Genomic DNA, 22076 nt, shown 5'->3' on the forward strand with positions numbered 1-22076 from the left:
CTCAGAGTAAAGAATCTCAAAACTATCTTCAGGTAAGTTGTGGGGTCAGCAAACCTTTACAACTCAGATGGACTGTTAAGAGCTTTGCAAATATCTCAGCTAGGCTCAAGTAACTATATATATATATAGGTATATGTAACCATCCAGCACCAGGACTTTTAATTCCACTCTCCTTGGATATGAAGTCACAGGTGAGGCAGATGCCTCACAAGGAAAACACACACCCCAAGTCTCTAGGGAGGTGAAATGGAAAAGACTTTTTTTGTTTTTAGTTTCTGCTTCAGTTCTCAGGGCCAACATCAATAACGCACTATTTTCCCCCTTTTTCCCCAGCCCCTCTATATACATATTTTAATCAGCTAAGCCATTACAATCCTGTTAATTTTTCCAGCAACATTTGAAACGGGAAACTGCAGATTTTTGTTTTCGAGAACACCTGAACACCTTAGGGCTCTCAGGTTGGGCTTCAAGCAAACTCACACTATCCTGATGTATTTCTAGGTAACTGAGAAAGACATAATGAAAACAGCCTCCAGTAATATTCTAACCCCTAAAGGATTCATTTTCCCAAGTAATTTGCTGAAAATATCAGTAGAAATCCCTCGGAAGGCTTGGCAAAATTTAGCGGCTAACGATTTCCCTGCTGAATTTAAATCTTCACTATATTTTAAATACAGCTTCCATGTGGTAGAGGAGCTCTCCCCTTCTCTCTCTCCACAGCCACTTCCCACCAGGAGCCAGCATTCGTGAGAGGGCACAGCAGGGCAGAGGGAAGAGGGAGAACCAGACCTGTTTGGGATCCGCCCTGGCTCACGGGTGCTGTGCCCCAGTTTTGAATCACCAGTTGCCGCAGTTATGGAACAGAACACCCAAAACAGACACGCGAGTGCTGAAGATGCTGCTGGAACAGAGCGCCGCCTCCAGCAGGGTTGGGAACACAAGGATGGCTGATGTGCTTGTCACACGGCTTTGGCACCTGCTCCAAGCCCTGTGTGCTCGCAGCTGTACGAAGGCTCTGTTTCACCGCGATCACGCTCCCCGCGTACCTCCAGCCGCGGCGACACGGGCGGTGGCGGGGGTGACAGCCGGGAGGGGGCGCTCTCTGCCCGGCTCCCGCTCCTTTCCTTTCCTTTTCCTTCTCTTCCCTGCCCGCCCCTTCCCCGGAGCGTGTCCGCAGGCGGAGAGAGGCTCTGCTGGGTCTCGCCGTGAGATTTTTGCTCGAACACAGGTAAAACAAGAATTTAGCAAAGATCTCCTGATTTTACCTTGCTCATCCCCTTTTTCACTTTTCACTCCGTACTTGCCCATGGTCCGCCAGCCTCCCAGCAGAGCTCATGCGGCGCTGCCCGGGGCTGGTAAAGGGCTGCGTGGGGATGACCAGAAACCGGTGGGATTTATCCACAGAAACGCACTTTCACCCATCCCCGCCTCCCAGCTCGCCAGCAAGGAGAGCCTGCTGTGTCAGGAGATGAAGAGGTTAAACAGGATGCCAAGAGGGAGAGCAAAGTACAGTCATGCCTGAAAACTGCCAGCTCCTTTTCCGCCCAGGGAAGCTTGAGGATCTGTGGTTCAAAGCATCTGCCCAGCCCTCTGCTCGGCCAGGGGGGATGCAGCGGCTGGAGCCGGGTCACCACCAGCCTGCTGGGGACCACGGACAAGTGAGAGGATTGTACAGCCTTTAGCAAAGCCATGTATTTCCCTAGAGCAGTGAAACCCACTGAGCTTGCTCCAGAGGGAGAGGGGCAACAAGACTGGGAGGGCCTCAGGCCACCGATGGTGACCTGTCCTGGACACCCAAGTCTGGTGCACAAGCATGACTGGGAGTGCGTAACCTGTCCCGTTTTGTCACTGGCCACGGCTGCTGCCAGCTGTGGCCCCAGCCACCATGAAGTCATCAAGAGCACTGCTGTCATGAGAGGCTGTACTGGTATCAGCAATCAATGCTCCCTCGCCATCACACAAAGCAGGAGAAGTCCAGTTTGAACCCTTTTAACTGATGGCAGCTTTGGCCAAGACACTAAGAGCAAAGATAGATGATGATGGCTGCAACCAAGGGCTCATACACCATTCATCAGGCAACCTTTTCCTGCAAGGAGCCAGACTCCTGGTGACAACTGGGGGCACATTTGGTGAGGAGACAGAAAGATGGCCAAAACCTGGCCATCCTGGTCTATGGGTTTTCTATGGTAGTTCTCCTGTACTATGGGTTTGGTTAAGGGAGTTTCCTAGCAGACATCCATTTCAAACTCACTTTCTCCACCGCTAAGCACGTACTGCAGAACATCTCTACGCCTCACAGGCTTTCCTATGTGTCCAGCTATTAACCTAAACAAATGCACAGAGTTCAATTGCATTAAATGTTTCAGATATATGAGTAATACTCCCCTTCTGTTTAATAAGAACAATCTCACTTTTAGCTGAAAATACATGAACTAAACTAAAAACTGAATAAACAGTATGACTTCCATAACTGCTTGCCCCCACTGGTTCCCTAAATTTGTTAAGAAGCAGTGCAAATTTTGGGAAATGCATTTCTTCCTTCTAAATTTAGCAAACTAACCACTTCTTGGCTTAGCAGATGTTTTTGCTTTCCGAGCGAGAGGCCTATGGGGATCATCATTAACCCTCTTCTTAACATAAACACTGACTAAGACTTAAATCTGGAAAACTGTCATTCACACAGAAAGGTTAACAGGCTCCAGCAGAAATGAGACTCATCATCTGCAACTTCTGCCACATGGGATCTCAGAGAACAGGGAAGATGACAGGCAAAGAGAAAAAAGAAGAAAGGTAATTTATTTACTTATTTTAAAAGGGACATTATTTTTCTACTGCGTGTGTTCAGACGTTTTATTCCCAGGGGTGCAAGTGGTGGAGCCACTGCAAAACACAGACTAAGAATGAAGCACTGATAAAATCTGAAGCTTGCAGGCTGGCACATGCAGACTCTCCTTCTGACCAGCCTGAATCCACTAAATTCAATGTATCTTCTTCTTCCTTGTGAGTGGATAATCCTAGGCAGACAATCGTTATGTGCATATTGATATACCCATGGAGTGTTTATACAGATTTGAGTTCTGCAATGTTAAGGCTACATAGAGCACATTCTGCAGTCATAAGTGCAATTTTGAATAAAGGACCCAAAGATAAAAACCTGAAAACAGAAAGCTCATATTGTGGTATCCAGAGAGATCTGGATCCTGACTGCTTTGTGCGCTCATGTATGGCAGATTAGGATCTCTTTATCCACTGTCTGAATGAAACAACTGTTTAGCATCTTCCAGCAAGTACATAGACTGGTGGCTGGAAGGGAAGCTGACAGTACCTGAAACATCAGATGAGGCACGTGGGCAGAATGCAGCTGTCCCATCAGGACCTGCAAAAATGTCGCTTTTGACAGAATAACAGATCAAAACACTGAGTTTATGTCCCACTAACTAAAGTGCATAGAAGACCTCACCTCCCTCTCTTCTAGTGAACTCTTCAAAAAGGACTTGGACTTTTATGTTCAGGAAAGCTGAGCTGCGGGGAAAAGCCTTGATAATACTCCAAGCTGTAACATGCATCAGGTTTACAAGCACCAGATACATACCATAGCATTGCCAGGGGATTTCAAAACTTAACAAATTGTATTTTCACTGAATGTTGCAAATAGAGCTTCCCCTATTGCTTACAAGTTTATCTTGCTATCATAATGGAAAATTACTTCGGTGCAACTTACACATTCTGGTTGATGGTTTTGTTTTCAAAAATGGTTGCACTGTAGATATCTTCCTAGTATACACAAATTCACCAAGTACTGTGAGACCTGAAGAATCCAGGTTAGGAACAGCAATGGTTTTGGAAATTGAAGATCACTTACTCTGGTGGAAGTGGTTTGGAATAATAAATCTGTTGTGGTGACTGCCAAAAAGGAAAAACCAGTTTGACTGGAGGTTTCTACAAAAGAGAAAGCAGAAAATCCCCAAATGGGAGAAACAAAGGTAAAAAAAAAAACCAGACTGAAGAGGAAGTCACGAGAAGTTTGTGTTTACCTGTGGCACCAGTCCAAACTCAGTGCAAGAGAACTTGCTGCCAAAAGTTCTCAGGCCTAAAATCAAGCCAAATGATTCCAAAAAGGGGATGCTAATACTCTCTTGAAAACCCAGATGAAGAACAGTGAATTCTTTAGGGTGGCGAACGCTCCTGGCCAGAAAAATCACATGCACGTTTCTTATTGTTTTCAGACCTGTGTATTTTTGCTGACATGTAAATGAAAGGAACAGCATGTTAGAATCGTGAGTAAAACAAGAGTCTTATCTGTTTGCTTTCACCTATCATCCTTGTCAGGTGTTGACATGGCCAGGAGAATTGACATGGCTGGAGTGCTGGGGTTAAACAGGAGAATGGCAGTAGCATCAAGGATTGAATCACAGGATCACAGCTCTCATGAGAATATATTGGAGGCTCCAAGACATAGACAGCATCTGAAGTTTCTACAGGTAACACCTGTTTAAGGAATACGAGGGGCCCTAACAACCATCCTACCAGAGAAGCTTTCTGGGATTGCATGTAAAACCTGAAGTATGCCATCAGTGCAAACTAAGGAGATAGAAAAATATTTTTATGGAAAAGTCAGGAAGGCAAGCAGCTTCCTGCACAGTGGAAAAAAGAAACTTTAATGCTGACCTTGCAGAACACCTGGAACAATTTCTTTTACCTTATTGCAGTTGATGAAGTGTGGTGACAGATCATTTCTGTTCCGCACTCCTTAATCCTTGTCCCAGCTTTAACAGTGCACTCTCATACCTTCACCTTGTGTGAAGGACATGTTTCACTAAGGGTAAGGTCATGCTGGACATAACTCTGTGAGTAATCCTTTGTTATGTGGTTCACCAGCTTCTTCTCAGAGTTACTGACACTGGATATTACCTTGTCAACGTTCAGGTCAAAAAAACTTACACAACAGGCCAAAAATCAATGGCTCAGGAGTTAAGAACAGAAGAATGATGAGAATGGACATCCTTCCATCAGTTCCTGAGCATTTAACCCCCAAACACCCAACAGAACCACTTCACCCATCATTCAGAGGTAGACTTGCTGCCTTCCCTTTAGCAAAGCACAGTGACACAGTGACCGTTCACCTTCAATGGGAAGGACTCAAAGCTTGCTCTTCCCAAACTTGCTCATGCCAGGCACCAGAGTTTATTAGGGCTTCCCTAATTGTAGTCCAGAGCAGAAAACAGGTTATCCTTCTTATTCCCACGCACAACACACTCCAGAGCTATTAATGAAAAATAGTACCAGGTAAATATCTGTATATGATCATCTGCCTTAGAAATTACCAGGTGAAAGTAGTAACATCAAGCAAAGGTCTAACAGAACAAATAAAAATGCTAGACATAACCACTAGAATCATAAGAAAATTCCTGTATCTTTACAAATGCTGCTGCTGAGATGTTTTCATTGAATTACCATTGTCCTGCCCTTTTTAGAACAGAATATATTTAACCACAATGTATTCAAGCAACTGGTCACACCACCTACAGCTTGGCTGAGTGATTACCTCGGGTAGCTGGAGGAAGGCATGGAGCTAAAGCAAGAAGATGAATTGTTACTACAAAAACGGAAGGAGAAGAATGCAGTGACTATATCCAACTTGCTAATAATTGGCCTAATTCCATTTAACAGCTATAAGCTATTTAAACAACTCAGTGTTAAAAACTAGCCCTACAACCCTGCTAACTGTACATTTGAGAGGAAGTCACATTAACAACTGCTTACTATTAATAGAGCATTTTGTGAAAAGCGTTCCTAATGCTGCACTCCCTGTAAGTTTCTTTACATTCTCATCAATTTTCCTTGACTTTTACAGTGCACAGTGCATTTGTACTACTGAAACAACATACAATGAGTTGAGTTTGAGGAATGAGGAAAATAATTAGCAACAACCTGATAATGTCTTGCTTCAAGTTACTTTAAAGATTAAGTTATGCTTCTGTTTTTAATCTCTCTACCCCGTACCCAACAGGTAGCTGTAATTTCTTGTGTCTGGTTTACCAGAAAAGCTAAGGGAGCAAAGGGATCTTGGCTTGTGGCTAACAGAGAATTTGGCACCATGGACAATCCTTGCTGCTCCTGGCGTGGCCTCCACACTGAGATGTTGGTTGCCACCATCTATGGCCAGAGGTGTGAAAGCTTGGGAAGGAGGGGGTTGAGCAGCACTGGACATGCTGTGCTGGTGCTGCAACACAGCAGCATGGCCCAGCCAGCCTGAGGATCTGCAGGGAGCCACCTGGGAGCCTGGCAGCTGCGGTTCCTTGCAGGATCGTGGCCAACATCACTACCCCTGAGGGCATGATAGTGCTACTATGAGAACAACTTTGGCCTTTACAGCTGAAAAGTCACCCTGCCACTTCCTAGGAGCTATTGCTTTGTACCATGTTCACATCTACAAGAAAGGGCAGAAACTTGATAAAAGCTACCTTATTGAAAAAAATCCACCGAAGCCAGTTTCAAATCCTGGACTACTTTTAAAACTCCTAAAAACAGGCACCAAGAAAGAAGCTGAACTTCCTAATTTGTCTTCTCCATCCATACAGTTAGTAGAAAAAAACGTGGAAGATTTATGCAGTTGCAGCTGGAGAAGGTTGAAAAGGAATATACAAATAAGGCATAAATGTCAGAAACCCAAAGCCACATGTCAGTTCAGATCTCAAAATGTTGTCTTTTTTCTCTGTTTTTTCTTTTAAAGATAAGATTAAAAACACCATTTCCAGCTTGAATGTAACCTGTGGAAATGGAAACCAGGAATCATTTGTTCTCTAAATATGGAACTATCACTCGTGTTTATGCAATGATTTATAGCTGCTACAGTTATAGGCAGGTCACCCTGCGGTCAGGCTCTGAGGGCAGGTGCAAATTTTGTATTTTCAGGGAGAAAAGGGAGATGACTTTTTATACTTTTGCTTTTTCTTTCTCACTGGAAACACAAGGATGCCTAAACCAACAAATTCCCTAACAGGTTCCCTTTCCCTCAACAAACTGTGTGTACGACATTGTGGCTCAGACGCTGGGATCTGCTCTGAGCAGGAGGGTGCCCAGCACTCATCCTGAGGGCAAGAACAACTCTAGGATGACCTCTAAAGACCTAAACTGCTTTCACAGAAAGTTTGAATTCAACCAAACTTCTAATAAAGAAGTTCTTCAGGCTCAGGAGAGTTGGGTGCCCTCAGGAAGTGAAGGTGGAAAGATCCAAAGTGGAGTGTAAGGAAGAAGAAGAAGAAGAAGAAACACCTTTATCCTCTGGGACTTTATCCTTTGGAATCTTGGCTCCACAATGAGATGAAACTCTCAATCACACAGAGTTGGACATTTTTCAAACAAGAAATCTGGGAAGCTTCATTAAGTGATACCAGACCTAAACTGCAAAGTTACAGACAAAGCCTCAGCCCTGAGAGAAGGCATATCTACTATCAAGTACTGTCTTTGCACAGTACCAAAAAATTAATTTTTAGATTGACTGTATATTATTTTTAAAAATGGTCTTCCCTCCCCTAAAAAAACCTTTCTTCAAAAGGGCTTTTAATAATATTCAGTGAAAATTAATTAGGGAGTAGACACTGTATTGATATCATCACAGAAACAGAATTAAACCACAAAGTTGTTGTTTGTTTCTTCTACTTCCAATCAAATGTGATTTCTGATTCCAAATACCAGAGCACAGGTATGGCAGCTAAATCTGCAAGCATTTATTTTAATCAAATAAGCACACAGATAATTGCCGATCTTATAATCCCTTCAAATTGTTAGTAACCTCCTTAATTAGATTACACATAATCCAGTCCTAACACCAGCACTACAAATACTGATCTCCTGCTCTTAACAAATGTCTGTACTGCAATGGGGTATCATACATTAGATGTCAAAGCAATTCCTTCAGAAGAACAGTAACTTGCTTTGTGGGGCATTACTTCGTTTGGGGGTGCCTTGACAAAAAATTTAAGTAAATCCAAAAAGTACAGGTTTACAACATAACTGTGGTATTTTGAAATCAAAAGCCATTTATTACCTCAGCACACACTGATACTTCATCCATTTTGCAAGATGTTTTTTTGAGAAGATCTCAATGCAACTGATTCAAAAAGTGAAAACAAATAATATTCATATTTAAATGAAATGTTTTTGACTATGGTTTTTAAATTTCAGTGTTTTTAAAAGTATTTCTAGTACCTTGAAAACCCTACAACAAATCAAGATATGTAAGTAACAAACAACAACACATCTTTAGGACATATATCTTCATTTACTGGTTACATGTTAGATTTGGGGCTGCTCTAATCTAAATTCAGCTCAAGCACTGCAATGCACTTCTGAGCAGATTTGGTGTCAAAGCATCATGTGGACAAAAGCCAAATTAGAGGAGAGAGAAAATGGGGATGTTTCCAACCTTTCTTAATGCCCTGTGTTTGTGTTTCTCCCCTCTCAGCACTGAGAAATTGTATGATGGGCTCCACCACCACGCTTTGTGGATGTCCCCGGCCACCTCTACTCCTCTAGAAAAGACACGGACAGCCCATGCCAGCAGGAAAGAAATGATGACCAAAATTAATCTGGAGCATAATAGATGTGCACTGAAAAACTGCTGACCCTTTCTTCAAAACTGACACCATTTTCAGGGTGAGCATTTTTTTCCCAGAAGCTACAAGTAAGAAGGAATTTTAATAACTGTAGAACAAAAGTAGATAAAATAAACAAAAACAAATGGCAAGATATTCTATGTGGCAGTTTTGAGCTTCCCTGCACTTGTTTTTATTATGTCAGAGTGATTATGTATTTTAGATATACAGAAGGACTAAGAAGTTCAATGCAAGAAAAACTTTGATTCCACCAAGACTCACTCAGAAGCACAGTTTTAAGGATGTAAGTAATCCTACTGATTGTGACAAGACCTTGGAATTCAATGGGACAGCACTCATGCTTAAAAGATCAGTAATGTGTGAAAAATTCAGGATGTGTGGAGCCTGAATGAAGGTTTTCCCCCTCAAAGCAAATGAAGACCCACTCTTCACTCGCTGCAGCCCAACTCTAAACCCCACAGTCAGAACTACTGCCCAACACCATGTGACATCACAGCATGTCTCTGTACTTAGAAAGTACAGAGGTGGCTTTTTATTCTGGGGAATGATCACAACTGTGTCATTCTCCACAAGTGTAATTATCTTGCTATTAAGAGTAACATGTCATTTTTCAAAAATCCAGCAGCTTTAGATACAGATTGTTAGCCCTCTCTCATATCTTCCAATGCTTAGCACAGGATATAATAAATGCAAGAAAAACACCCTACCTAACAGTGGTTGTGTCCACATGTGACCCAAGGGAACCACCAGTGCACAATCCACCACCAGCACTGACAGGCTCCTCTGTAACCTCCATCAAGCCACCAGGATCAAGGCAGGCTCCAGCTTTACCTCTTAGTATGGTGTATTGTATTTTAAATACTTCTTCTCATTATAATGTGGATGATCCTATGGGGACACTGCAACAAGGACACAGCCTAGGTCAGTGTCCTTCCACTTTCTAGGTGTCTCCCTAGTGACTGCCAGGGGCAGTATCATTTGCCACACCAGAACAGGGGCTGGCCCATAAGCTGAGGAGGCCCCAGGACACTCACTGCTGATACAGCAAGACCTGCACACTGATCTGTTGAAACAACTAGGAAAACCCCATAATTTGCCATCATTAACCCCAACTTGCCTCTTGAGAAGAATAGCCTCACATGTGCTAAGGAGGTTTTGTTAATTATGCATGCAGGATTTGTTTTCCAGTGTAATTGATTTTCTTCCGCAGTTCACATTAAAATGTCTTCTGTTCTGACAAGGAGCACAACATCATGCAACACCCATGCCCTGCTTAATTACATCAGAAGAACAAGAAAAAGACCAGAAAAGTGAATTAAGTGATAGCATCTCTGCTCTTTACAGCCCTACCCCACCTCTATCCTTTCATAAAGTGTTTTTAAGTTAAATTTGTTTGCTTTAAGAATCTGAATGACTGTGGTCTTTAAATGTGACAGAAGAGAGAGGTGCTGGAAGTAGATTACAAGAGCACAGCACTGGTGATTCAACTAGACTTTTTTTGTATTTGCTGCTTCAAACACAACTTTATGGATTATCACTAGAAGTCTGGTAATGAGCTGGCTACAATGAAAATTTAATATAGCTACCATATACACATCAATAGTCAAAGATGTGCCCATGCACAACGCTGAAAATTCAGTGCCCTGAGGGATTCAAAGTAAGAGCCAGTGCACTGTGGCATCATAACTTCTATGAAAATGATCAATGTTTTAAATATGACCTACAATTGTTAAGGAAAGGAATGGAATTAAATATATAATGAGAAAGCAATGTTTTAACATTAATAAATAAAAATAATACTGCCAAACTACACCCAACTGAGAAAGTGAATTATGACATGACATGAAATTCCAACATGTGATGTTTTGAGGGAAAAAAATGCATTTCCCATAAACCCACGACCCAACATTTCTAGGCAGTCCATACTTTCTGTAACTGTTAATAAACCCATGTACCTAGATGAGTGCCAAATCTAGACAAGATGTCTTTTATTCTGACTATCCCCAGAACACACATTCAAGTGATTGGGACTGCCCCAGGTAGCCACACAGCATATTTAGAGTTTTACAGATACATACTGATATGCATTTTTATCGGTGTTGAAGAGCTTTTTTCTGTTATTCACATCATCTACTGAGCATTTGAAGGAACATCCCTGAACACAGCAGGACAAAGAAAATTGTGGAAGGAGCAGTTTAGATAGAAATATATCAAAATTGAAACCATGGAAGAAAGGAAGGTTTGCTTATTTATAGTACAAAAGAAATTCCATCTGGTCAGGCTGTGGGTTTTTTCTCGTAGAAATTAAACAGGAAATTAATTTCTCCCCTTCCCCCTCTTACAAAGCAAGGCATTTGATGCCAAAAGCTTGGTATTTGTAGATTTGTCTGCCATCAGTCATTAATCAGCCTCATACAGTTTATAGGTAGACAGATATTTCCTGACAGATACAGAAAACAGATTTAGAACCGAAGCCGAAAATTATATAAAGACAGATATATAGATACACATCTTAGCACCCTGGAGTACATTTCCAAAAATAAACTAGTCAAATGGTTATCTTCCTAAAAAAGCTGATTGCATAAGCATAATTACACCAAACACAAGTACCTGCACTATCTCTGTGCGTGTTATAAATAGTTCAAATTTACATTATACAGTCTTATTCTAAAACGCTATTGTTCTAAGTTCATGCCTTCTCTCACAATCCTTTCAAAAAAGGCCCTCAGCTCTCCCCACTAGCTATTTTCTGTCACTGCTGTAGAACTTGTTAGAATCCGAATACACTACTTCCACCTTGCAACCTGCACTCACTCCTGCTCCTAAGAAAGTTGCTTGATCCAAAGAAAAATTCCAGCAGCTAAGAAAGTCGGTTGATCATTTCACTCTTTCTCTACTGATGACCAGGATTCCTCTGCTTGCTTACAGGGTCTAAATTTTGTAACTCAACAACTTTTTGTCATCTTGGAAAAAACAACTGAGAGAGGTGTGTATTTCAGTGTACAATTTATTCAAGATCCTCTTCAGCGACCTTAAGCTGAGACTGTTGAGAAGGATATTCAGTTAGATCCAAGAACAGAAAAAAATCTCCTATTCACTGCTAAGTACTAGATGAGAGAAGCACTATCTTCTGGATGCACACTGAGAGTACCGGGTTTTTCCCCCCACCCGTCTTACTTTGTGACATAAAATTCCACTTGCTGAATTTGTGCAAAAAGGCCCAAATCTCAGCCTAGCAACAAGTAGAAAGTGAGCATATAAAGCAAGACTGAGAGGGGGAAGATGGACTGGTATTGCCAAGCATTACCTTATAACACTGCTCATCAGCATCAACTCAGCACTCAGACAATCACCACTGTGCTAACAAAAAACATGTATATTTTTCATTGAAGTGGTTAAATCCATCAGTGATAGGTAGCTGCTTGATACAAACTCCAATTTTGATTCATCTGTCATTTAAAGGTTAAGACCATGGGGGCAAACCTCACCCCAAGGAGGAGGCCCTCTGTCAGCAAGAGCAGCTCTGCTGTAGGACACAAGCATGACAACACTGTGGGAGGGGACCCTTTGCATGATGTTTTGCTGACAGCAAGGGTTTTGTTTAGAAAGAGGATACAGATGAGCTGTAGTTTGTACCCATGATGACAACTTAGAAAATATCACCTCCTCAGCTCCATTTCTGCATGTTGCATATGCAGTAGGTAGTTCCTCCTATACATGGTATATAATGAGGAATGTAACAACTAAAAGCAAGCCAGCTGGTATTACTTAAAGTTACTGAAATAACTGAGTATTTCTAAGAAAATACACAGAGACTCAAAAAAGCAGAAAACAGTCCACAACAGCAGAAAAACACCTGTATGCCTTACTCAATTATGTTACACAAAACAAGGGTATTTCTGCCTTCTCTCGGATATTTATGATGAAGTATTTTTTATGTTTAATCTTGTAGGGGCAGACATTTTTCTGCCCTGTGTCTAGCTTATGAAACAAGTGTCTACCCATGTTTCAGATACTGGAAGGATTAAGTGGTTTCTGAGAGTGGTCAGGCACTGAAATAGGTTGCCCAGTGAGGTGGTGGAGTCACCACCCTTGGAGGTGTTTAAGAGGTGTCTGGATCCAGCCCTGGGTGATGTGGTTTAGGGTTTTACAGGGGTAGTGTTGGGTTTATGGTTGGACATGGTTGGACTTAAATGTCTATTCCAGCCTTGATGATTCTATAAGTCTAGGTAAACATGTAGCTATGAGCTTATTCTACTCCCAGTGGAATTAATGCAGCAACCTGACCTTCTTTCCTAGAATGAAGTCAAGCACACTTTGCAATTTACCTTTGAAGCTCAGCAAGGGGTGTGGAGGTTCCTAAATACATCACATTTGTAGAACAAGTAAGAAGAGTTTTCCCAATGTGTCAGGAAACATGATTATTAAAATCCAGTATCATTACTTCAAATTATGAGAGTTCAGAATAATGGAGCAAGATGTGGAAATGAAGAAAGAGAAAGAGATAAATATCAAAGAAAAGACCATTTGGATAAGGAAGAGGAAATGCTGAACTAGAGCTTACGAAACTCGCATTAAAAAAAAAAAAAAAAAAAGACACCCACAGGATAGGTACATAACTATGTATTTGAGAAAATTATACCTCAGACATTATCTTCATGGTGATCCACAGGCATACAGAGAATCACTGCAGACATCTACTGAAATTTAAATTAGCTAGCTCAGTTATGGATAGCAGTATATCTGCTATGTCAAGGCTTTAGCACCTCAGCCTTGTATTTTAGAAACATGGCTGTATTTAAGCTTCTTTTTTCTGCACAGGTGCCCAGACTGGTTAGGTTGATGGTAGGCTGGGTGTGTCCACATGGGCTGCAATTGCACCTGTAGTCTGTGTCAAAAGATTCAAAGAGCCTGAAAGGAGCTGGCAAGAGAAGACATATGTAAAAAAACTCCTCTGAATTTTGTAAATCAGTGGAAAGGCACATGTATAGCAGCTTCTTCACCAGAGACTGTGGAACAAGAAAATTACACCTCTTGCAAGCAGTTTACAAATATTATGTCCTTGCAAAGGTTTTGCAACTATATATAATAATGCCAGCTTTGATCTAGTTGTATTTAATTCACTATCTAATTAAAACAGTTCTATCTGCCAAAGTTAATTTAAGCAGTCATATGTTAACCCAGCATAATTTTCAAGAAATCTTCTTCCTTTACAATTATATTGCCGTATGTTAATATGATGGCTTTTAATAGATTTTTTGTTTACATACATGTCATAACTGACCCACTGAAAGATTGTATCCTAGTATCCAAGTAAAGCAGCATCTGTTCTAAGTTCCCCTGTAGCTAGCAGATTCACAGCAACTATTACTCCAACTTGCAATTTTTTGCATCACTAAGAGCTCAGTGCAATTACTTCCTAAGTGTGCCATCACTGCTCCATGCCTCATTCAGTAAAATCTGTTTTATGGGTGTTTTAGTGGCGAGCTGTGCTGTAGAAGCTGTAATTTGTGAGCTGGATGTGACGTACAGCCTCGCAGCACACCGATTTATTTATTTTGCTTACTCCTGATAACACTGAGGTGTGTGTCTGAAAGGCCAGCATGGCATCCAGCGAGCAGGAGATTCCCCACCCTTGCTGCCTGCCTTGGTTTCCTCCCAGGGCTGGGACAGGAAATGCAGTGGTTGCAATACACACAACTGCCAGCCCTCCTAAGCAGTGTCAGCACTGCAAGGCCACTTAGTTTGGCCACAAACATGAAGGTGATTACTGGCTTCTGATTTGGTGTGGCAGATCTGCTGGGAATAAACAGCAAATTACTTGCCACAGAAAGCACAACATTGTTTGCTAGTATTGGCCAAATCACAATTAGCTCCTGCTCTCCAAATTCTGTTGTTCTGAGACCTACACACCACAAAAGTTCTAGCTGACAACCAACTACTTTCCTGTGATTTACAGTTACTTCAAATCAAAATGTTTTCAGCTAATCTGTGTTCTGAAGTTACAATGGTAGAAGCCATTCTAGCAAAAAGAGGCATGAGAATGCGTTGCAGCTTGCATATTAAAGAGGAAGAGATGGGTACTGGAATAAGGAGGCAGAGTACCTGTGCAAAGGAACTGAAAAGAAGTAAGTTCAGGGGTTTATTCAGAGATATTCATGGCCACATCTTGTAAGCCACATCTTGTAGCTTACAGTTAGGCAGTATGGTACACCCAGATTCTCAATTCATACAGTAACTGTGAATTCTGAGTTCAGCTGGGTGCTCCCTTGCTTTGGCTACAGGCACTTGAAAATCTGGCCTCAGAAAATAAAAAAAAAAAAAAAAAGAAATATTAACATCTAAACAAATAGTTTACAAACACTTGGCTCCAAGTGTTGAGTTACCCAAAACGTTCCATGAAAAAAGACTTCATCATTATTGCACAAATTTAGAGTGCATGAAACATTCTTTAACAATTTCCTGTTTCTACTCCTTGTTTCTTAGCTTTTCCTACTCAACATTATATTTTATATTGATTTTTTTTCCCCTGGCTGCAACTTGCCTAAAATTAAAAAAATAAACAAAAATGTACAGCCAGTGGGTCAGATGGGGCTACAGTTCCTCTTTGATATCAAAGTCTACTAAATTCACAATTCCAAGAAGACTCACAGCACCTATACAGGGCTCATGCCACGTCTGATGTGCCTAGGAGCCTATATCACTGTTCTTTCCAAACCCAGATGCCAGCTTGAGTGACTCTTCCCCCTGCCCAGGGGGAAAACCCAGGCAGGAGCAGCAGGGAGGTAACAAGAGGGATGTATCGCACTCAAGAGCTCTTTTGTGTCATCGGTGACACAGCTGGCTTTGATATTTGAATTTCTCTTGATGTTCCTATGGTACATTATTCTCATCTGACCCTGCTTTGCATAGGCTGCTATTGTAGGGAAATCATATAATTCAGCTTAAGCTGACAACCTTTTCCCTAAGTCCTTTTCCACAGCTATTTGCATTTACTGTAAAGGCACAATCACTCTCCCATCTCCCAGGCTCCTGAAAGAGAAACCCCAACAAACTCAAGCCCTGAAGTCCATTAAAATACATGCATGTGAAGGATCAATAAAGGATGCATCACCTGAACAGGTGGTTTCCAGGAAGAAGGAAGGCAGCTGTTTTTTGTTCGTTTTTTTTAAACTATCAAGGGAAATGAAAAATTTCAACACCTTTCTTAACCTTTATAAAAATTGTGTCTCAGCTGCTTGAGTAATAATAGGATGATGCTACAGAATGATCATAAGCTTTTATGGCACGGCCTTTGCAAGTGATTCTGAGTAACCGACAAGACAGTCTTTCTTGTAACTACCTAGCTTGTATTTGTGCCTCTGACAGCATGCAGACACATGGAAACCAAAGTAAACTAAGTAGAAGTTAATCTTTGAAAGGTTCACTGAGTATTTACTCAGGTTAATGTATAATTTCTGAGGACAGATGCATTTAATGCAAAAAATCCCATGAAATAAAAATACTAATTGTGAATGGGAAGCCTCATAGAAGAATATATCAATACAATTCATGTGTAAGAATGAAGTATTTGCTCATATTGCTCTTCTGCTTGCTGAAAAACAATATCTTCCAGTTGTGAAGCTGTGCTTTCCCAGCAAGAGTATCCCCCGTGCAGTGGCACTACTGACAGCTGCATGGGCTTCTGCTACACTCATTTGTCTTCAGACAACGACGACACTCTTGAAGGAAGATAAAAAATTACTATATAAAAGAGAAAATTTCTAAATGAAATGCCTAATGGTAAAGACTGCATCGAGTGAGACAATGGGACACCAGGAAATATGGAATTCTTATTAGGCTCCCATGTTTGCAAAATAGGAAAATCTCCTAAGAAACAGGACTGGTTCATTTGCCTCTCGTGTGAGGCTTTGATTTGGGTTCTTTCAGTACCTGAAGCTTGTTTTTTGACAGCGCCCTTGTTTTGTTTACACTGCATTGCTGGGATACTCCCTTTGATTCAGCCTGACACACGTGAAGCTCAGCCAGCTTCTGTTCTGCAGTGCTGCTGCTGCTGCACTAAAAATAGCTTCCGCTTGCTTTGGCTCCACATCTAATTTATGGAAACTCACAGAAAAATAGGCCCCAGCTAGTGGGTGAGCGACGTACGATTCTACAGCGTGTGCTGCTCATCTCACTCGGCCTCCTGAAATGCATCACTGAAAATCCAAAATTTGACCCCGCAGTTAATGGTGGGAAGGGGAAAGATGAAAAGGCTTAATATGCTCAATTTGTTTATAAGGTGCTTTAATGAAAATTTAACTGAAAATGTCAGACAGTTGGACTGTGCTGTGTAAAAATGCCTAGAATTTAGAACAGAAATTTGTAGTAGGATTACAAACCTCCTGTTTGCTCTAACAGCTTTCACTTGTTCTATACAAACTACTTTCCAGTGCCATGAAAGTCATAATGTAAATATGCCCTGTAAGAAATGCTTATTTTACAAACTTTGCCACAGAACTCAAGTCTGTGTGAAACATTTTGCATCAACATAAATCTGACATAGAGCTTTCTTGGAAAAAAAAATACAAGTTTATGTTAAAACTCAAAATCAAAGTTAGTTCAACCAAGTGGTTACATCTTTTTCTACAAAAGAATGGGTTTTAATGTTCTAAAGCAAAAATTTTCAGATGTTCATTCACAGTACCACGTCTAGGAGTTTCACCAGCTGAGCTGGAGTTAGTTTCAAGGGAAAACGAAATTAGAAACAGGGATGGCAGAATTCTGGTATCTGTATTAATGCACTGTTTTTTAATGATTTAAATTTGAAACACTGAAGTAATGAATAAAAATTCCAAAATTGAAAAGCAAGGCCTGTTTTAAAATTTTTTAGAGTGAGTAATGAAGGCCGTAAGGAAATCGGGACTCAGATTTTATTTTAGATACGAACCTTAAGTTAAGGAAAATTCAGATGGCTATCAGCAACTAAAGCAGGGATTTCAAGGCTTTCTCTTGTAAAAACCAGCAAATAAACTATCTGGCTTTGTCCAGTAAGGCTCCCTAAATAAATTTAGCAATCTGTATGCAAACTATCAATTTAAGGATTGGTGTCTAAACTTTTATCCAAGTAGGGACATTACTGAAGCAACTACCAGGGTTAAAAAGGAATTTTCGTAAGTCTCAAGAGAGGTTATGAGTTATTGACCAAAAATTTCAACAGAATCCTGAAACCAGTTTAGGCTGGCTACTTAGCTGCTTGTGAGTTACATGACTAAGTAATGGTTACAGTGAGTCTGTATCAACCTATTTATGCAAAAACTACTGTGCTGTGTTACCATTAGAAAGGTTTTCAATTGAACAGGCAATTATTAACTTCAATAACTTTTTGGCAAACCCTTTTTTTAACATCCTGCTGTGGCGGGGGGAGGAAAGGACAAACGAAACCTGTTACACACATATGTGTTCAGAAGAAGGGTATAGTCTATGAGAGGAAAGAAAAACAGCACTCTGCAGTGGAGTTTTTATGTGCAACTGTGTGTGATGGAGAGGGAGAGGAAGAAAAAGAGGAAACGGTAGGATTTAATGCTTGCAGGAGTGTCATTTTCCTTTCCACCCTAACCACTGAATTCTTTTATTTTCAAGAAGTTCAAACCAGAACTTTAAAAGCCTTTTTTTTTTTTTTTTTTTTTTTTTTAAATCTGGGGCATATAAACATGAAATTCTGTTTACATTCTTAATTATGAACAAGTATTGAAAATCCCTGGTCTATCTCCAACCCCAAATCAGTTTGATAGCATTCAAATCAATGTTTACAGTCTGGCACTTGTTGCCTTTGCAGCCTCAGCTCTGTGCCTCTTTGTTGCTGATGGAAGTGAGAAGCACAAAGTCCCACAGCCTTGCAGTGCAATTGCTAGAAAGCAAATGAGAGCTGGGTGTAGATGTGAGATCTTAAGCTTAGGAGAGGAGAGAGAGCAGGGGCAGCCATCCCTCACACCCTGCTCTGCTCATCTCCCCTATCAGCAGCAGGATAACAGCATGTGAATACAAAGCTCGGCCCTGCCTTAATATAATTCTGAACGTTACATAAGTGCTTGATAAACAAAGCAGGCAGCTAGAAATGAGATAACCTAACCATGTGTATATTCAGCTGAATACTCACTTAGATTCCCAGCTCATATGCTGTGACTGTGATAAAGGGCAAGAAAATGGCCATAAATACCAACCTCTAAAGGCATTCTTGCTTCTTTTAGGACAATGTAGTTTTTAACACCATGTGCAGGATAAACATGCCAACATTTTGAATATGTCCAGATTACACTTTTTATTTCCTTTTCCCTCCCCTAATCCTAAAGAGTAAAATGGTTGGCAACACAGGAAGCATTTTCCAACCATTTTCTGGTCTACCCACAGCGACACAGAGCAGGTCACATCTTTTACATGCACCTTCAAAAATGTGCTATAAAGTAAATGGTACTGCTTGGCTTTGTGAACCTAATTCCAGGCAATTAGGCTGAAAGATGCATTATATAAATGTCCCCACTGCCCAAAATACACGGGCAGCATTACAGAAGATCCCAGGAAAAACCCCCAACACCATCTCTAACGTACACCTTCCATGGTCTGGTAAGAAACATTTCTAGCAATGTCAATTGCATCTCTTGTCTTACTGATGAATAAAAACAAAAGCATGAGGCCATGAAAAGTGAGCCAGCTTCACACTGATAAGCCATGCTTGAACTCAGTATGTTTCTAGTCAATTAAAAGCTATTTAAGAAAAACTTTACAAGTACCTTTAAACAAAAGCGCACTGCTCCAGAACAGCAACTAGAAAAGCCATGGAAAGGAAAGAAAGAAGGCATGGAAAGTGCTGATAAAAATCCCTGAACAAAATGAAACAAACCAAGAACCCCAAATGAGAGTTTAAACATTAGCTATACTTCTAGAAATGTTATCTTAGCTGTACTAAAAATATACATCAAAATGCCCACTACTGCTATCTGAAGCTCCCTTCTGTTGGGCCCTCTTCCTTTAGAGCAAACAAAGTTGTAGTAACAGCCAGCTTTCTTCCAACTTCCCCTGTGAACAAGGTCTGCTGGTGGATATAAGCGGTCAACCACTGCCACCAGTTCTACAAACTTCCACATTTCTCTAATCCTATTCATTGTCTTGCCTTTTTTAATTTTTAAGTGGCTTAACAGCACATGCCAGTATTTTTCGTAACTCCTTGGAGGGGTGCCTGTTACTTCTCACCCATCACCATCTCATGTCAGGAGGCATTGTCCAAATGCTACACATTTCTTATGAAGTCCAGAAGAAAAAGATGATCCTGATCTTTTATGTTTAATACGACTGGATTTGTACTTTCTCAAAGGCTACAACTTTTTTAGAACCACAAACCATTTTTGGCTGCCCTGCACTACAAAAAGAGAAGCACATTCTCCCATCTGGCACATAAAGCAGTGTTTTTCATGAACAGAGTTTTCAGGGATTTTTTTTTAATTGGGAAATAAATCTAAATTTTTATGCATGTGTCTGATGTAACTGATGGAAGGAAATTGCTTGCCATGAGATTTATCTTGTAGCTACAAAACATGCCCTGTGGACATCTGGTCATCTGCTGCAGAGTTGGGGTTGATGAAGAAAAGGGAAACAGAGACATGTTTAATGACCTCTATCCTTTGGAGCCAGAAAAAGGCTTTATTGACGAATTTTATGCCTTGGTTTATCTCAGGCTCAAGCATGGGAAGAAGCAGAGACAAAACTTATCTATGTATACAATTCTGAAGGATTGCCAGGGCTCATTTAATCACCTGCACCAGGATGTGTAAGGACCTTTTGAAATTATTTGAAGTTTTCTCAACTGAGAGAATGTAATTTTTTACTCCAACTTTGAGACTGTCAGGATCCAGTTCCAGAGGAACAAGGACCATTCATCAGAACCAGAAAGTCTGGCAGCAGCTATGACATGGTTAAGAAACTGGCTGCTGCAGCAGATGCACGAGGCAGGCCCAAGGACTTCCCCTTCTGTCCCCTTCCAAGTTCACACATTGTAAGCAGTAAAATAAAAGCCAGTCAGTACAGCATGCACAGTGGTAGAGTATCATGCTGTGAGATTAAAAATAAGACAGGGCATATTTGTGAATTACAAATGTTGGCTGGTTCAACTGTGAAACGTGCAATCAGCACTTCCCATAAAGAACTAGTGCGTAATTCAAATATGTTACCATTTATGCTACACCTTTTAGCCCCCAGAAATCATTCTCAAAATTATTTAGATTTAATATATCTTTTTAGGAGGACCAGCTACTACACATGCAAAGATCTGAACAGGCAGAACCTCCTAGTACCGGCTGGAAAATCCACATTAAAAATAGCAAGTTTGGTTGAAAATCCAGTGACAACTCTGGAAACTGCTTAAATGTGAACCTTAAATACAAACATGATTTATGCTTGGACTACTCACTGCATGACAAAGAAAACAGCATAAGCCTCACCACTGGAAAACAAGTTTACGTTAAGAGTTATCATTGTTAATTGCTTTCTTTCTCAGTTCTATCACACCACAAATTAAATCTGTAGACCTTTTTCTAATAGCTTTCTACTACCAACCACAGCAACTAGAAGAAAATACTTATTTTAAGACAATGAAGTATTACACATGAAAGTGAATGCCTACACTGCTTTTGTTCTTATACCAGAATGGGTTCCCCTATAAAAATCACAGCCACTCAAGAGAGACTTTTTTAAAGGTCAGATCAAGCAATGGACCTGAAAGAAGACGAAGCCAGCTTAGAAAAGGATATTTCAGAACTACAAAATAAAGAAAATAATTTGATCTTTAATGACAGGCTTTTCAATTATTCTGGAAGTCCCTTTACATTTTGCAATTCTTCTTCTCTAACTGCAAGATTTTGCTGCACTGTCTGCAGTAGACAGGACAAACAGCAGAGTGGCTGCACTGGCTGCATGAAGAGAGATTGCAGGGGGGCTGCTCCCCTGCTAAGAATGCAAAAAGTCACCCCTACCACAGCCTGTGGTTGGAGGAGATTACTGAGTATGTTTCTCCAAGCCTTTCTGGAAAACTCTCTCAGGAAGAGCTCTGTATCAATGCAGCCATGTTGATTAAGGGTGTGACTCTTCTCACGCTCCTTTTCTGATAAAGCCTCAGAGAAGGCCAAGCCTTTCTGTAAGGCACCCAGGTGCCTTTCTGTAAGTCCACCCAGGTCTATTGCTTTGCATGCCTAAAATGGCCAGGTGGCAGATGAAACTGTAATATAGTTTAATCAGCAGGAAACTAAATAGCATATATAATCTCAGCAGTCAATCCTACAGGAGGACACTCCATTCAAACACTGCCTACCTGCACTGTATTTACTAAAAATAGAGATGCTTTCCTGTACCTATTCTACATGCAATAACCTCAGATTACACCGAGTTATCCATTTTAGAGACAGATTATATTATTTAACAATTCAGAAC

The 22076-nt window shown here is 40.8% G+C and overlaps 1 protein-coding gene and 1 long non-coding RNA gene across 5 annotated transcripts in view; one reads left to right on the forward strand and one right to left on the reverse strand.

Moving 5' to 3' along the window:
* Positions 1 to 22076, reverse strand: part of GNAL (G protein subunit alpha L) — a 175331-nt gene that overhangs the window by 15371 nt on the left and 137884 nt on the right. Inside the window, exon 1 of one of the 4 annotated variants that reach the window (XM_050970479.1) lies at positions 1047 to 1160. The exons of the other annotated variants lie outside the window; for them this stretch is intronic. The gene's annotated coding sequence lies outside the window, so the exon portion shown is untranslated. Of the gene's footprint in view, positions 1 to 1046; positions 1161 to 22076 lie in introns of those variants that run through there. 4 annotated transcript variants of the gene reach the window in all.
* LOC108961381 (uncharacterized) lies at positions 1135 to 10430 on the forward strand. The gene is made up of 4 exons (XR_001989667.3): positions 1135 to 1228; positions 2684 to 2790; positions 4330 to 4481; positions 8468 to 10430. It is a non-coding gene; the product is annotated as an uncharacterized LOC108961381 (long non-coding RNA).

The sequence above is a fragment of the Serinus canaria genome, chromosome 2 (genome assembly GCF_022539315.1).
Source record: "Serinus canaria isolate serCan28SL12 chromosome 2, serCan2020, whole genome shotgun sequence".
Taxonomy (NCBI): Eukaryota; Metazoa; Chordata; class Aves; order Passeriformes; family Fringillidae; genus Serinus; species Serinus canaria.